At 40.5% G+C, this 16,491-nt stretch overlaps 2 protein-coding genes and 1 long non-coding RNA gene across 3 annotated transcripts in view; 2 read left to right on the top strand and 1 right to left on the bottom strand.

Annotated features, from left to right (window-relative positions):
- Positions 1-16,491, top strand: part of LOC132870554 (NACHT, LRR and PYD domains-containing protein 3-like) — a 524,974-nt gene that overhangs the window by 69,437 nt on the left and 439,046 nt on the right. The gene's annotated exons all lie outside the window — the stretch shown is intronic.
- Positions 1-16,491, bottom strand: part of LOC132870553 (NACHT, LRR and PYD domains-containing protein 12-like) — a 502,785-nt gene that overhangs the window by 298,307 nt on the left and 187,987 nt on the right. The gene's annotated exons all lie outside the window — the stretch shown is intronic.
- On the top strand, positions 8,050-9,633 carry LOC132870473 (uncharacterized). Its single transcript, XR_009651116.1, has 3 exons — positions 8,050-8,096; positions 8,841-8,932; positions 9,557-9,633. It is a non-coding gene; the product is annotated as an uncharacterized LOC132870473 (long non-coding RNA).

Genomic DNA, 16,491 nt, shown 5'->3' with positions numbered 1-16,491 from the left:
TTACATGTGAATAGCGATAGGTGTGGCCTCGGGGGCTGCTGCAGTCAGACAGTACAGAAAATCCAAAGATTTCTTTTCACTCTCTTTAAAAAGGGCCAGCTATATAATTTATTTCATATATATATATATATATATATATATATATATATATATATATATATATATATATGAAAACTAAAGGTTTCAAGGTTTTTAATGGTGTCACTTATATGTTTGAATGACAAAAACTCACAGGGTTACAGATGTGTTTTTGGAGAAGTGTCAAATTGCCCTCCAGTGGGCACTTATGCTGCGTTCATGTGCTATGGGAAGATGATATTTTCCAATTGGGAAGTGGTATTTACCAGTGTGTTGTGTTCACATGCTTTTGTTGTTGTTGACAAATTAAAGATGGTGGACCAGATTCAGAATCAGGCCTGTTATTTGGCTAAAACAATTATAGATTGCCTTGTTCATCAGCTGCAGCAGGAATATGAGTTATCAAAAGTCAAAAGGTAAATAATGCTGAATATTTCCTGATCATGACAAGTAGAGATTTTCTTAACACACTGAATGCCACGCAGTTTTTGGAAATTTGGCTGTAGCCACAATGAGAGTAGCCAGTATCTAGATCATTGTTGGCGTTCTTTGGACAGCCACAGAATATTTTGTATTAGGCTATAATATACATATTATAATAATATAATATACATAACATGACTCGTTTAAAAGGTGAGAGTCAGCTTTCCGTAGGTGAAAACCACTTCTTTGGTTCATAAGCTAGTCTTGTACCGCTCGCCGCCATGTTGAAAAGGTTAAAGTTCATCTCATCTCGGCAACTCGTGTATCAAAATTTTCTATGAGTTGCCCAGTGGAAAATACCACAAGAGGGGGCGTTCATGTGTGCTTTCCATGTCGGCGTTTGGTATTTACCATAATTCCCATAGCACATGAATGCACCATTAGACTCCAGAGGGTTAAAAAGGGCCAGCTATATAATTTATTTCATATATATATATATATATATATATATATATATATATATATATATATATATATATATATATATTTGAAAACTAGAAGTTTCAAGGTTTTTAATGGTGTCACTTATATGTTTGAATGACAAAAACTCACAGGGTTACAGATGTGTTTTTGGAGAAGTGTCAAATTGCCCACCGGTGGGCACTTAGACTCCAGACTACCATCCATGCAACATTGTGTAGTAAATCTAACATAACTCTGTTGAATGAACTCAACATAACTGTATTCAATACATCTAAATTAGCACAGTTTCGTGGGACCGGTTGCCATAACTCGGTTAAGTAAATCCAATGTTTTATTTTTTTGAGTGTACACACTCATTAATACCAAGCAGGTCGACAAGCAAATTTGGTAGCTAGCTTACGTTAATGGTAGTTATCCTGTAGACAGTGTTTATAACAGTGATGTAAATGTTGTCATGCACAACAGGCTTACAAACTTGCAAGGACTGGCTAAAAATTCTAATATGTGTCACACAAATAGGTGAAAGACTGTCAACTTCTCCCAGATTAACTTATTGTGTTTATCAAATGTCATAGTCAGAGTTAGTTTCAGCGAGCTGCATGGCTTTCATCAGAAGTAGCTAGTGTGTCGTGAGCATGAATGGAGCAGGACAGGGGATGGCTCACAAGAAAGCTCTTTTTTACATAAATAGGCTACGTTTGTGACCTTGGTCGGATATTAATGCAGTAATTCAGCTAAGAAACCCGAACTTTCTGCAAGGAAGCCCTGCTGCGATCAGCACAGCTAATGGCTACGACATGGCAAGTTTGCTTCGCTTGTGTCTCTGTATTGTTTTTGCTTCCATGGGAAGGAAGGACAGCCCTTGCCATTTTCTCTGATTCTAGTAACCTCTGCAAGAATTCCATGCATCATGACTGAACTGGAACATTTAATCACCATTTGAAGTTATTTCTACTTGTGTATATACTGTAAATATTTAGTGTTGTGTTATTTGCACATTTTATATTACTTTGTCTTATTTTCATATTATATATATGTGTGTGTGTATTTTGTCTATTCTTGTGTTTATTTGGGTTTGATAATTATTTATAATAATGTAAAGAGTTCATTTATTAAGTAAAAATCATAAGAATGATTACAATATGTGTGATGTTTATTTATTAAGTCTTCAGTGGGTAGGCGGCCATAAGGCCTTTTGTCGAGGGGGGGGATAATTATGAGCCCCAGATCCCCCTTTGCCTAGGGCCCCGAAATAGCTTGAAACGGGCCTGCCCTGTACAACAAAGTATTTACCCCTGCTAACTTGCTGGGTGTTTTATCGCTTAAGACGGTAAATGACTCTTTTTTTTTTTTTTTTTTTTACTGCTTGTTCTCAAACTTTTTCAGTCCCAATTAAAGCAGCATCAAACTCTTTTATCCACACCCATAGGATGAAGATAAACATCATTGTGCTCCTACGTAACGCTGTTTTAATCTATTTATATAGTGTGGACGAATTTTACAGTTTATAACACAAGTCGTAGGCATCTCGTTCAACACTGTATTCCTGCCTTACCCCGGATGAAAAAAAAACATCCGAGTCATTGAATAATATTCTGCTCCTATACGTAACGCTATAAATGCTGGCAAATTCCATCTCCGAATTTGTATGAACCTTGTATTAATGAAAAACAAACACATAGCCTCTGATTTTCCGTTTCAAAAAACAGCAAATTCCGTTTCGGAGGATAGTGAATTCCGTTTCAGATAATTTGATATTTAATTTAGAAAAAAATTAATAAAATTTAAAAACTGTGACATTTAGCCCGCTTCGTTATATGTTACAATAAAATTATATTTTATTTGATGTTTATATCTTTGATTTTGGCGGCACGGTGGTGTAGTTGTTAGCGCTGTCGCCTCACAGCAAGAAGGTCCTGGGTTCGAGCCCCGTGGCCGGCGAGGGCCTATCTGTGCGGAGTTTGCATGTTCTCCCCGTGTCCGCGTGGGTTTCCTCCGGGTGCTCCGGTTTCCCCCACAGTCCAAAGACATGCAGGTTAGGTTAACTGGTGACTCTAAATTGACCGTAGGTGTGAATGTGAGTGTGAATGGTTGTCTGTGTCTATGTGTCAGCCCTGTGATGACCTGGCGACTTGTCCAGGGTGTACCCCGCCTTTCGCCCGTAGTCAGCTGGGATAGGCTCCAGCTTGCCTGCGACCCTGTAGAAGGATAAAGCGGCTAGAGATAATGAGATGAGATGAGATATTTTTGGTGCACAAATCACAAATTATAGGGGGGCCTATAACCAAAAAAGTCACCCATAGCCTTCATCATTCAATTATTTAACTGCCCTCTCCCAAAGAAATATTTCATATATTTTAATTAAGTATTTATTACCCCCTCATCAAGGAAATTAAAAAGTTTTAGTAGCCCCTTTTTTTAACCTGCCCCTGACATTTCATTTTAACAAGCCATTCTTGAAAAATATTAATTTCTCCTAATTTTTGTATATTTTTCATTAGTTATCATTAAATCATTTTTAGTTATATTTAATTTTGGGTATTTTTATTAATAAAATAATTTTTTTTAGTCATTTAAGAAAAATATGTTGTTGAATCAAGTGCTGCCATCTAGTGCCAAGTGACAGCAAATGGAAACATTGCACAAGACACCATACACAGGCCATGTAGCAACCTGAAAACTGACTTGCCTTAACAGGTCTCTCTCTCAGTCAATTCTTAACGGATTTTTAAACCGAAAAAAGTTTTAGAAAGCTTAGAATGTGTAGATTCCATTTCTAACAATAAATTCCGTTTCAGATGCATAATTCCGCGATTTCCGTCCGTTTTCCGCGATCGCGGATTTTCAGTCCCTCTAATAGTGGCCCACTGAGTTAGTGAAGGTGGGCTATTCAGGAGTGGTGGGCTGCCTGCTTGCGCCCGAGGAGCAGAGATGCGGTTTTGTCTGCTCAAGCAAACGTGAATTACAATCGTTAGTGCATCCATTGTTGTAAGTGTTTAAAAGCTAAAATATTGTCTTGTCTCACTTCAGAACTACAACTGGAATTATTACGTGCTTGCTTTTTGCATTTCTTGTCTGTCTTTTCTTTAAGGTAAGGGTGGGAAGGGAATTCGTCAACCATCTAATGGTGAGGTTGGAGGAGGCCTTGGCAAGGCAACCGATTGATGTGGACTACGTCGAGTTCATTTGTAGGAGTGACTTAGCAGTGATGGAGTCTTTGGCCCAGCACATCCACTTCCCGGATGAGGTAGTTTAATAATCCTTCCAGGGTAGCCATGCATTATAATAGCATGCATCTCTATTAAAGGACTGTAAGGTGTGATGATGCCAATGATGTAATTGATTTTTTTTTACAGTGCGGGACACTGTACAATGATTATTACCTTATGGAACATGTAAACACGCCAGGCTTAGTCTCTGCTGTGGCGCACTGTGCATTGACCAAAAAAAAAAAAATGCCACATTAGTTATGAGTGCATGCTTGTTTATTATTTAATTTATTTATTAATTGTGCATGGGACGCAAGCACAGGTTTGATCAGCCTGTAGCTGGCCAGTGTTTAAAGGCAGAAACACCCCATGACCCAGAGGAACACTACTGATGATGCACCCTAAATTCAACTTACAACCCATCATTCACTAAGGTTTAGCTCAATTGTGCTGAGTAGATCAGGGAGGCAGCCCCAGCAACCAACAACCACAACCTAAGTTCAACTAAGCATCCATCATTTATCTAGTCTACCACTCTTCATACACCAAATGTTGCTGCCTTGGCACCAACCAACAAACTCCAAAATGTTGCTGCCCCAGCAACCAACTAACACCAATGTTGTTGAGGGGACAGGAAAAAAGCCCTGGCAACCAACAAACTCCAACAGCTCCTAAATTCAACTTTGTCAGGTTTTCTGCACAAGGAATGTAACATCTCATCCTGCGTTTTTTAAATCTCACTGTGTGTAATGTGGCCAGAAAAGTTAAAATGTTTTTTTTTTTTGGTAAAACTAGCCCAGTCAGTCTTGACTTGAAATTTTGCCCTACATATTTTGTGTTTGTGAACCCTGCTGTATGAAATGTACTACAGTTTGTAACTACTACACCAAAATATTGCAGTGACATACAATTTTTTTTTTTTAGGTTCATCAGGGTCTTCTACATCTGCTGTCCCTCATCACCGAAGAGATCGATAGTCCAGAGATCCCAGCAGTAATTGAAAAAAATAGAGGAATGTAAGAAACTATCAGCAGGGGTCAAGGGGGCTGCAAGCCCCCTGAAGCTGTTGAGATTTTAACATTTAAAGATGCGATAGAACACATTTTTTACATAGATTTAACATAGAAAAGCAACAGAATTTAACAATAATGTGTATCTATTTGATGCCATATTTTGTAATCAATGACATAAGTGGCAAAAAAAATTGTTATTTATAAAAATTAGATGAAAATGTAGCTTTGAAGAATATACTTCTTCTAACCCGGACACTGTTCCGCTATCTCTTTTATGGACGATATCTTTTTTCCACGACATATTGAATTAAGTTCAACGCATTAGAAATAAAAGCACAAACGGAGTTAAAACACATTTTCTAGCAAATGGGCGCAGCCATATTGTTTTCTCGTTCAGCAGGGCTATTCAATTAGTTTTCCATTTGGGCCACATTTCGAATCCAAGAACTTGAGGTGGGCCACAAATTTTCCGCGGTCATGAACAAGTGGTAATTTTTCAGTTTTCAAGTAGCCTACAAGGTCTATTATATTATATTTCATTTTTAGCCTTCAACTTAACATTGAATATTCAAAATGCACACAAACAACTCTCCCATCTCCTTTATTTAAAACAAACAAACAAAAAAATAGAACATTTATCTCAACATTTCTCATTGATATGCTTGTCAGGCTACTGATACTAAACAGAACACAGCTTTAGCCCACAGCTGCCGTTGACTTTAGTGAGAGAAGTGACATTTCTTGTTTTGCACAAGATCTGTGATGTTTGGTTCATAAGATGTCAATGCAATCGCGACACGTTGATTGAGAATGCATATGTGGCAGCGGGGGCGTGGTCAAGCGCCGGTCTGTGACAGGAGGGCGGAGTCAGAGAAGGTAAGTGGCAGAATCACTACACCTGTCGTTAATTCATGTGTTTAAGGGGAGAGACAGAGAGCAGAGGGAGCTCTCTCCACAACTAGACGACTGATGTGTGTGCGTGTGTCTGAGTGTGTGTGAGAGAGTGCAGATATACGCTGAAAAGCTAAATGAAAGTGAGTTTTGTCCTGCCGTCCTTCTGTGCTCCACCCACCTACACGAACTGTCACAGTGGTGCCGAAACCCGGGACGAGCACACCACTGGGACAGTTCGTGTAGGTGGGTGGAGCACAGAAGGACGGCAGGACAGAACTCGCTTTCATTTAGCTTTTCAGCGTATATCTGCACTCTCTCACACACACTCAGACACACGCACACACATCAGTCGTCTAGTTGTGGAGAGAGCTCTCTCTCTCTCTCTCTCTCTCTCTCTCTCTCTCTCTCTCTCCTTAAACACATGAATTAACGACAGGTGTAGTGATTCTGCCACTTACTGTACCTTCCCTGACTCCGCCCTCCTGTCACAGACCGGCGCTTGACCACGCCCCCGCTGCCACAGCATATTTGCTAACTATTTGCATTTTACTGAGTTAACAGTAGCTGGGAAATAATAAAAGTGCAAAATAACTATTATAACATCATCTATTTATTGATATTCAGTAAATTAAAATACATATATTAAGTTTTGGAGACTGGTGAATGGTATTTTACTTTTAAAGGTGAAGCATCACGTCGGCCGCATCCGGGCCGCGGGCCGCTAATTGAATAGGCATGGCGTACAGTCTCGCGGTATTTACATCAATTTAACTTCCGAGTGTTCCCGAATGTCAACGAGAACAAACGAAGCTGACAAAAACATCGCTAAACAAGCAAACCAAATCAGAACGTATTCTGCTGGTCATTCTACTTAAACAAACATATTTTTAATGGATATACAAGAGATTAAAAAAAAAACACCACCACTTTGGCTAGAAAAATAGCGGAATTCTGCTAAATAGCGGACTTCTGGGATCCCTGGATAGTTGAAGACCTACTGTTTTTCTTGAAAGAACTGGTCACACCGGTCGTCCAAAGATCGTCGTATCTCAAGACCACTTACAACATTTACTAGATATAGACCTCTCTGTATCCTGTATTGCCAAATTACTTGGTGTATCAGAGAGAACAGTATATCAGAGGATGGAGCAGTGGGGTTTGTCAATATCACAGACCTACAGTCAAATCTCTGATGATGAGTTGGACCACCTGACCACCCAAATAAAAATCACAGCTCCAAACTCAGGTTGGTACTTGACAGCCACCATAATTCTTTCCATGAAACACAAATTGCTTACCCATTCTTACCCATAGTGCAGATCACTATATTGTCTCTTTTTCTACTAAATGCCACACACAGCCCAGCCCGTACATACTCCACTACTCACACTCCCACCACTTGACATGTACAGAAACTGTTGCAATTCCTGCAGTTCAAGCACATCTCGTTTGTTTCATTGCAAATCCATTGTAGTGATGCAAAAAAGCCATTAGGATGAAAATTGTGTTGGTGTTCCAATATTTATATAGGGAACTGTATATTAGAAACTATCCCTTTCTATTCCACAGGTTATGTCATGGTTAGAGGACGGTTACGTGCTCAGGGATACAAAATCCAATGGACAAGGGTGTGGGATTCAATGCACCGGATAGATTCACTTGGGATCTATGAGAGAATGCAGCAAGTCAGATGCATAGTGAGAAGAACATGCAAAGTGCCTGCACCGTTGTCTCTGGTTCATATTGACACCAATCATAAACTGATACGGTAATTATATCCCCGAAACGCAAAGTGTTTTTGGTCCGACCGCCGCCGCCATATATATTTTGTGTTGACGCGATAACTTTTGACCGGTTGTACAGATTTGGCACAAATTTTGTATGCTAACACTTTACAATTGGTACATGAAATGATTCAATTTTGGAACTATTTTTACTTTACTTTTTCAGATATGGTCTGGTGATCTTCGGAGCCATTGACGGCTTCTCCAGAAAAGTTAGTATTGCACCCTCAAAGGAAATTTGTGGGTTAGAACGACTGTTTATAAATGTTAACCTATACATTGTAACACATACCAAGGAGCTGTAACCATATAATACTTCATTCATTAAAACACCCCAAGGTACAGTGCCCTATATAATTATTGACACCCCTGGTTAACTTGTGTTCTGTAGCTCCTATTTTTTCCCTAAATAATATAGGACAAATTAGAGAGAAGTCGACAATCCTAACTGTAATTCAAGTGCATTCATTAAGTGAGAAAAAAACCCACATCAAGAAATAAATATTTTACATGAACTCATAGTCCTACTCATCACCTTCATTGCTACCTTCACAATTTTGCTTACTGGTGCTTTTAATTGAGCAGATAGTGGGCCAAACCAGACTACCATTCCATGCCTGATTAGACTTTCTATTACCGCATTATAGAATAATGACATGATCCTGGTGATTACTCCAAACAACCTAAGTCTCCTTAGAAAATTTAATCGCGGGTTCACAGATGCTCTACATGTGCACTCCATTTAAGCAGGTTGTCTATGTGGATAGTATCCACTGGATACCCAGATACTTAAAGGATGCTACTTGCTCAATAATGCCGTTATTTATTACCACTGGATCAAAATAAACATGCACCCTTGTCCAGGCTGATTTACCACTGTTCCAGTTATTTTAAACGTCTTGATTCCTCTGACAGTAGACATGGCCTCATATAGTTTTTAACTTATTTTCTTGTAGGTGATGTACTTACGGGTTGCAAACAACAACCAAGCGGCCACGGCTTTGGAGTTTTTCCTTGAGGGTGTAGAAACTCATGGCTGTCCATCAAGGTATTTTATTTTGGCATATTGACAATGGCCTAAGCACTCTGTTAATACTGACATTACCAACATGTATCCCTAGTAGGCCTAAACATTCATAGGCCTATTCTACAGGGTGTCTCAAAAAAATGTACTCACACTTTGAATGACGAGAAAACCTTTATTTATGAACATAGAGTGAAATGGAATAGCTTCGAATACAGAAGACAAATGTAATTGAAGAATCATGTTCGCAAATGTTCAAATTGATGACCATTATTGTCCAGACAACGCTGATAACGCGCACCAAGGGATTCGCAAACGTCACGAAACAGGTCATTAGGAATATCGCGACATTGTCTTTCAATTTCCAATTTCAATGCATCAATTGTTCTTGGTTTGGTGCGATAATTTCCTGCCATGCTGTGATTAATTAATTACACCTGCAACACAAAAAAGGCAGCATGTTAGGGACAGTTAAAGTGTGAGTACATTTTTTTTTGAGACACCCTGTATATAATAACCCTGTTTCCAGCACCTTGTAAGATAAAGTTACTATATACTGTTTCTATAGAAAACCTAATGTAAATTATGTTTAAGTTGAAGTACTGATGTCATTGATTCATGCCCTGCTTCAAATCTATACAATCTTAGAGTTCGAGGAGACCAAGGAGTCGAAAATGTCGACATTGCCCGTTACATGTTTACGGTCCGTGGTTGTGGCAGGGGAAGTTTTATCTCTGGCAAAAGCGTCCGTAATCAGCGGTATGTCTTTTTTTTTTTTACTTCAGTTCACAGGCTTGTCGCCAACCCCCCCCCCCCACCCCTATTCCACAAACTGTCAAGCCAGTCACCTTGTCCTCCCCAAACACATACACACACAGGACTGCTACATTCACTTAAATTCACTTGTCACTTAAATTCACTGCTTTATTGAAATGCGCCTGCTTACTACTTGAATACGAGAGTAAATCTTTTTTTTTTTTGTCTGTATCTGTTTTCAGTATTGAGCGCCTATGGCGAGATGTATGGAATGCTGTCTCCAGACTCTATTATGACCTGCTCCACACCTTGGAGGAGGATGGGCTGCTTGACCCAGCAAACAGCACATCTCAGGGTGGCCGCGGGTCCTTAAAAAGTCTTAAATTTAATTTTCCTAAAATAAGGCCATTAAAAAGTCTTAAATTTCAAATCCCGTGGTCTTAAATTTTCAATCTTAAATTTATGGAGATTTTACTCAGTCATATCGTTAAAATGTGGTACACTTTGGATGGGGAAAAAGTTTAATCGTTTTTGATGCTCACAGTTGTACCGCGCAGGCTCCGAATCCACTGGTTGCTAGACACACGCGTGCTTGACAACCACTCAGTCAGGGCTTTCCACTAAGGCTCATACTAGCCAGCCATGACAAATAAGTAGCCAGCCGGGGGGGAGTAAACACAAAACTAGAGGCGACAATCCCCCTGTGTGAAATGGTGAGAGTGCTGCAGGGCGCGTATCGCAGGCTGTGAGGCTCCGATGCCTGTGTGAAATGGTGAGAGTGCTGCAGGGCGCGTATCGCAGGCTGTGAGGCTCCGATGCCTGTGTGAAATGGTGAGAGTGCTGCAGGGCGCGTATCGCAGGCTATGAGGCTCCGATGCCTGTGTGAAATGGTGAGAGTGCTGCAGGCGCGTATCGCAGGCTATGAGGCTCCGATGCTCTGAGCCTGTGTGTGTGAGAGAGAGAGAGCAGCCCCGCCCCTCTCTGCTCCCTGAGTGGAGCTCGTCGCCTTGGTAACGGTGCTCAGGTGCAGGGAAGAGACACAATATGACAAGCAAAGAGCACTTTTTCTCAGAGTTCCCTCTCCTCGAACAACGGGGATTTACACAGAAACGGAAGGAGCTGTTCACAAAATTCTTGCACATTGAGAGCTACAAGGTTATCATGAACACATTGATATAATTTTTTTGTCCCTAGTGTAAAAAATGTGGACAATAGAGCGAGTTAAAAACAAGTGACTTTTCTGATTTTGTAGTAAAAGCGCTGCCAGGTTTATAATGGGAGTCTATGGGGCAGCGCGCCTGTCCTCTCCTTACATTCAGGCTTCTCATTCACAAACTGTAAATCCTATCGCTCAGATAGACACATTGTGTGAATCAGGACAAGTGTGGCTACTACTTTTGAGAAAATTATGTGTGTAGAGTGAAATTTGTGGCTGAAAACAGTTTAAATGAGAAAGTTTGAGCTTTTTTTTCAAGCTCTCCACACTCTAACTTAACGAGCTCCACTGAAGTGTAACGCCATAGACACCCATTATAAAGCCGGAATTTCTCCAGAACTGATCGGGAGGAAACACAAAACAAACTCCTGTGCACGCAGGATTAAATGCATTTTCCACAGACCATTTATTTATTCACTTTACTCAAATACAAAGTAAAATGACAGTAAATCTTCTTTCTTTTCTTGCGTATTGCATCATGAGGCGTTCCTGGCTTGTAAATCTCTTATTTTCGGTGCATGACACATTCACGCAGCTGAGCATGCTATGAATTAACAACGACAGCGGTCTGCAGTGGTGGCTACACAATTACACACTCGGCGAACATTTCTCCATTTGTGTATGAAAATACACTCCAACCACTCAGTTTGGTTTCATTTACAACCAGCTGTGTCTTTTGATGCCAGCACGTAATTGAACGAGAGAAGACTGGTTTACTGGAGACAAAATAAGCATTATCTCTGCTTCTGTTCCCTCCGATGTCGCCTCCGACGGCCCCGACACACTACTGCCTCCGCCATGTGCGCGCGCACACCACATGTCGGGGCCGCGGATGAGTTACTCTCCCTTGATCAACGAAGTCGGTGGGGAATTTGTGGTTATTATCGGTACAAACAGCGCGAATCACAAATGAGTGCGGTTCAGTTTGACATTATTGTCAGTCCGTGAGATAAACATTTAATTTTATTAAAATCGAAAATTAATATTTGGAGCCTGTGGGCTACAAAAATAATAGTCATTAAAGTAGCCGGCTGGACTTAATTGTGTAGTCGGCTGTATGGCCGGCAGCCGGCGCTTGTAGAAAGCCCTGCTCAGTGCCTGATCTGTTGATGGATGGTAGTCCGAGCCACAATGGGTAAATGTAAATTTAATGATAACTGGCTGCAAGATGCAAAATACTCGTGGTGGCTGAAAGCTGTACCCAAAGATGCCAACGAGGCATACTGTGTAGCATGCTGTAAGACTTTTAAGTTGGGCACAGTGGACTCTCATATGAAGAGCGCCAAGCACGTTGCTTTTGCTAAAGGCCGCGAGCATCAGCCTCAAATATCCAACTTCAGCGCTGCCACCACTAACGGTCATGGAGAAGAGGATAGATCTGCGAGATGGAAGAGAATATTGTGTGTGTGTGTGTGTGAGAGAGAGAGAATATATTCTGTTGCGTGCGTGTGAGAGAATAGTATTGCTTGTGTGTGGGTATCGTTCCAAGTGTTTTAAGAAGTGCAAGTGAGCATACCTTTCAAGTGAGTGAGCCGAAGTTTCAAGTGTATGTGCATTCACATTGTTTAACTGTTGTTTTCTGCATTGTTGTTTGACCAAAGATGGAATTGAACAATTCTGCTTACAATGTGACTCCCCAAGCAGAGAAAATAATAATTTAAAAACCTGTTGCATTGGATTGTGTGTGTGACTTCATTCACATTGTTACACTGGATTCAAACGTTGTGACTGCATTCTGATTGTCACATAGTTACAAGTTTATCCTTATATTGTGTTCTGAGTGTGTGAATGCCGGTCAAGGAAAAGAAATGAAGTACTTCTACTAGAATAGTGTTTTCTGGTGAATGTTTACAAGAACAATAAGTTACATTAAATTATATAGGTTTTTTTTTTTCAAAAGAGTACGTTTTTGCGTGACACTAGATTTGGTCTTAATTTTTTTGGAACATGGTATGAAAAAGTCTTAAATTTAACTTGGACAAACCTGTAGACACCCTGCAATATGTTTTCCTTCCCCGCATTCAAATGGATCTGGATGCATTCATTGAACAGTCATTCGATGCGCACAGAGAGCAACCGTACTCCCAACCAGCTGTGGACCATGGGCATGATCCAAACACCTGTCGAGGCCCCAGACTACATTGAGGTACTAAATGCTCTGTCGTGTTTGATAGGTCATTGCAATGACACTAACATTGTTAATGTGCTTAAGAATTCAAAGGTACCTTGAGTATTAATCCAGATTAACACTTCCATTTGTATTGTGTATTGGTGAAGAATGAGTACATTTACAAACATAGCTCTGCGTTTACATTGAAGGGGCTTGGTGTTACGCCTGAAGACTGGGAGAGCATGGGTGTCATTCCAGACGCCCACACTGGTGTTGTCCTGCCATCAACTGATTGTCCCCTGGATGACAATGGAATGGCAGCCCTTCAGCAAACAGTGGACCCAACAGCAGCCTCAGAGAGTTATGGGTGTGATCTCTATCTGATGGTTGTTCATTTTTGTCAGTCTATTCTCAGTTAAAGTTTTCTGGATTAGGTTTCCTCAATGTCATTTTTGTCCAGCGTTTTTTTTTTTTTGCCGGGGCGAAAGAAGAACAGGGTTACGTCCAGGGTGAGCAACAAATTGTAGACAGTAATTTTTTTGTTTGTTTTGTCTGACAGATTTTCATTTCTCTGACAAAATACAAAATGTTCTGTTTGGTGTTAAAATAAACCCTGTTTGGGCTTGACACAGTCTTGTGTAATCTTTTTAATGTCATGCACCATCCTGTTTTAGAATTTCTATATACTCTACATTTCAATGAAAATGGATGCTTATTGTGATGTTTTGAATGCCTACCTCAAATAGCTGACCCCTTGCAGGAGCACTCTAGCTAAGCTAGTTTACAGACATCTTTATTTACCATTTTACCTGCTTGGCCAATGATGTGGGGGTAATCTGTACAATAAGGCACACTGTAATTTAACAACTGAATTGCAAAAACGAATGGCCAATCATACGGCCAGCCACGATAAATAGGTCAACTTCTAGTACTGCTTCAGATGTAGCCGGTAGCAGATGGGTTTTTTCGCCCTCAAAAAGTAGAGTGATGTTGGTTACATCTAAACAAGAAAAAAAACAGTGCAGAAACAGGCAAAGGAATGAATGTCCTCAGAATAATAATGCTTTCACATTGAGGTCACATGGCATTCATTTTCACATTGCAGTTGCATTACTCGCAAAAACTCAGAAAATATTACCACTCTTGATATTGAAGCCTTGCTGCAGTTTCGAGATCACCAAGCTGAGGTAGTGTCGCTCCACTCCCACAGCGGGGTCACCTAACAATTAAATCACACAATATAGTCATATAAATCACACTGTTTTAAACTGACATTTACATAATACTGTATTTTGTGACGCTGTGGCCCACTGTGATTACCCTTTAAACTACAGTGGAGTGGTCGTGCCCAGTTCATGTCAGGGACTTTGTAAAGCAGAAGGATGTCACGAGTTTGCGTAACCAAATCAGTTCCTAGGTCAATGCAAGCGCGGATGGGAAATTCTCCAGCAGCTTCTTGTAGGAGTTCACGTTTAAACAGTGTTGCTGCAGCTGATGCTGCCTCGACAGCTTGCCAATCTGTAAACAATGTACATGTCAAAAGGATAATTATGGTACTCATTGATGCTATGCACAAGGGCAACACGATGTTACCAGTACCAGAATGCTAATACCTTTGTGTGTGGTGAGGGACTGTATAGAGCAGTGCTAGTTGAGGGGCTCTGTAGGTGTCCAGATGGCCTTGAAACAAAGAGACATACAGATTTAGGCATGTATTAATGCATGCATGCGTGCTACCTAGGCACCACCAGGACAATACAGAGAGAAACATATTGGTACCACACAAAGTTGACATCTACCCATCTCCACATGTGCTCGCATGTTCAGAAAGCAGGTTGAGCGGAAATTGTTCAAAACAAATTGGACAGCTAGCCTGAAACAAAACATGCATTAAACACATTACATTCACATACACCAGAAGTACTTCTTAAACAGTAAATGCAATTGGTTGTTAGCCAAAAGTGTTATTCAATTAAAAACATTAATAAAAATACCAACCTTCTCTATATATACACACACATCAGGCAGTCCGCCATTATTTCCTTCTTCTTCTTGAGGTGTATCCTATGAATGACAAACAAATTATGACTGAGTTACAGTACTTCAAATCATGAAGTTATTTAATTCTATTCATACCAATGCATACTTCACAAACATAGAATGGAAAAAAGAGAGGAAGCTTCTTTCCACAAGCTTGGATCACTTAATTAATCCACCTTCCACCACCCACTCCTCACCATTACACCACAACCAGACGACTTCAAGCCAACCCCACAAACAATGTCATGAGCCTGTCGACCCCCTCACCCCAAACAGTGTCCATGTGCCACAGCCACAAATAGCTCCATGTATGTGACAAACATCCTTGTGTCCTACAAGTGTAATGGAATGATTATCTCTACGCAGGATTTAATATGCTCAACAAGCAGTTGAATGGGCATACACTGTCCACAAGTCTTGCATGAAGATTTGGGCATTTTCTGGAACTCTGCTGCATCTGGGGGCAGAGGAGTCATATCTAGGGTCTCCTGAAGCGGAATGATACAAAGCACATGTTTGCCATTGGCTGTGTTGGCCTTGAGCATTTTTCCTGAATAGCCACTCGAGCCTTGGACCAAAACAGAGAGGGTTCTCTGTCCACCCCCACCTAGAGTTAGCACAGAAAACAACATGAAGTATGCAGAGTAAGTGGTGTTACTGTCAAAAAAGGTCAAAGATAAGTAGTACAGTGGTGCTGAACCTTTGTGAGCCCTTAAGAGTTTACCCAAATTCATCCCAAAGGTGTTGTTACATCAGGTTGAGGTCAGGTAAGGACAGGCCATTTCAGTTTGTTCAACTCTCTAAGCCAAGGCTAGCACACATTTTAAAAAAGGATACCTTCACCAAACACACTTGCCACTTACAGTACTTGGATATGTGCCCACGAAACTTTGGCAATATAGTGCAATAAGTCATTTGATGAACAGAGTTTAGTGAAATGAAAGAAGCTGTTGATGCCAAATTTAAAGCCACGCTAGACAGTTCATGCAAAGGCGATTAACTTGAAAATGTTGCCCAGTTCAGCTTTAAAGTGACCAACAGTAAAACTCAAATGAACCATTATTACTACACAGTACCTGATGATTTGTAGAGAAGCCATCCTCCAGACAAACCCCTCATTTTGGGGTATTCCTCAAGAAGAACCCTGGTAATCTGTGGAGACATTGAGATATGAGAGCTTAGCCTTTATATGCTGTTCTGTTAAAAAGACCCTTTTTACGCATTTACTGAACACCCTGGTGGTTGCTGGTTTTAAATGAATCGGTCAGAGTTTCAGCGTGCGGATGTCTATTTCTTTTCTGTCATTGATATGCTTCTGTCCTGCAACTGGCCTCAGTGAGTTGGGATGTGCAAGCATTTACTTTAAGATTTTTTTTTGGTCAGATTGCCTAAAGACTTGATGAAATGATATCCTTCACAGTAGGCACAAACAAAAGTTGTTGGACTGACTTGCAATTACTT

The sequence above is a fragment of the Neoarius graeffei genome, chromosome 22, assembly GCF_027579695.1.
Source record: "Neoarius graeffei isolate fNeoGra1 chromosome 22, fNeoGra1.pri, whole genome shotgun sequence".
Classification (NCBI taxonomy): domain Eukaryota; kingdom Metazoa; phylum Chordata; class Actinopteri; order Siluriformes; family Ariidae; genus Neoarius; species Neoarius graeffei.
The sequence above is the reverse complement of the archived record's forward strand: the minus strand, read 5'-3'. Positions and strand labels throughout refer to the sequence as shown.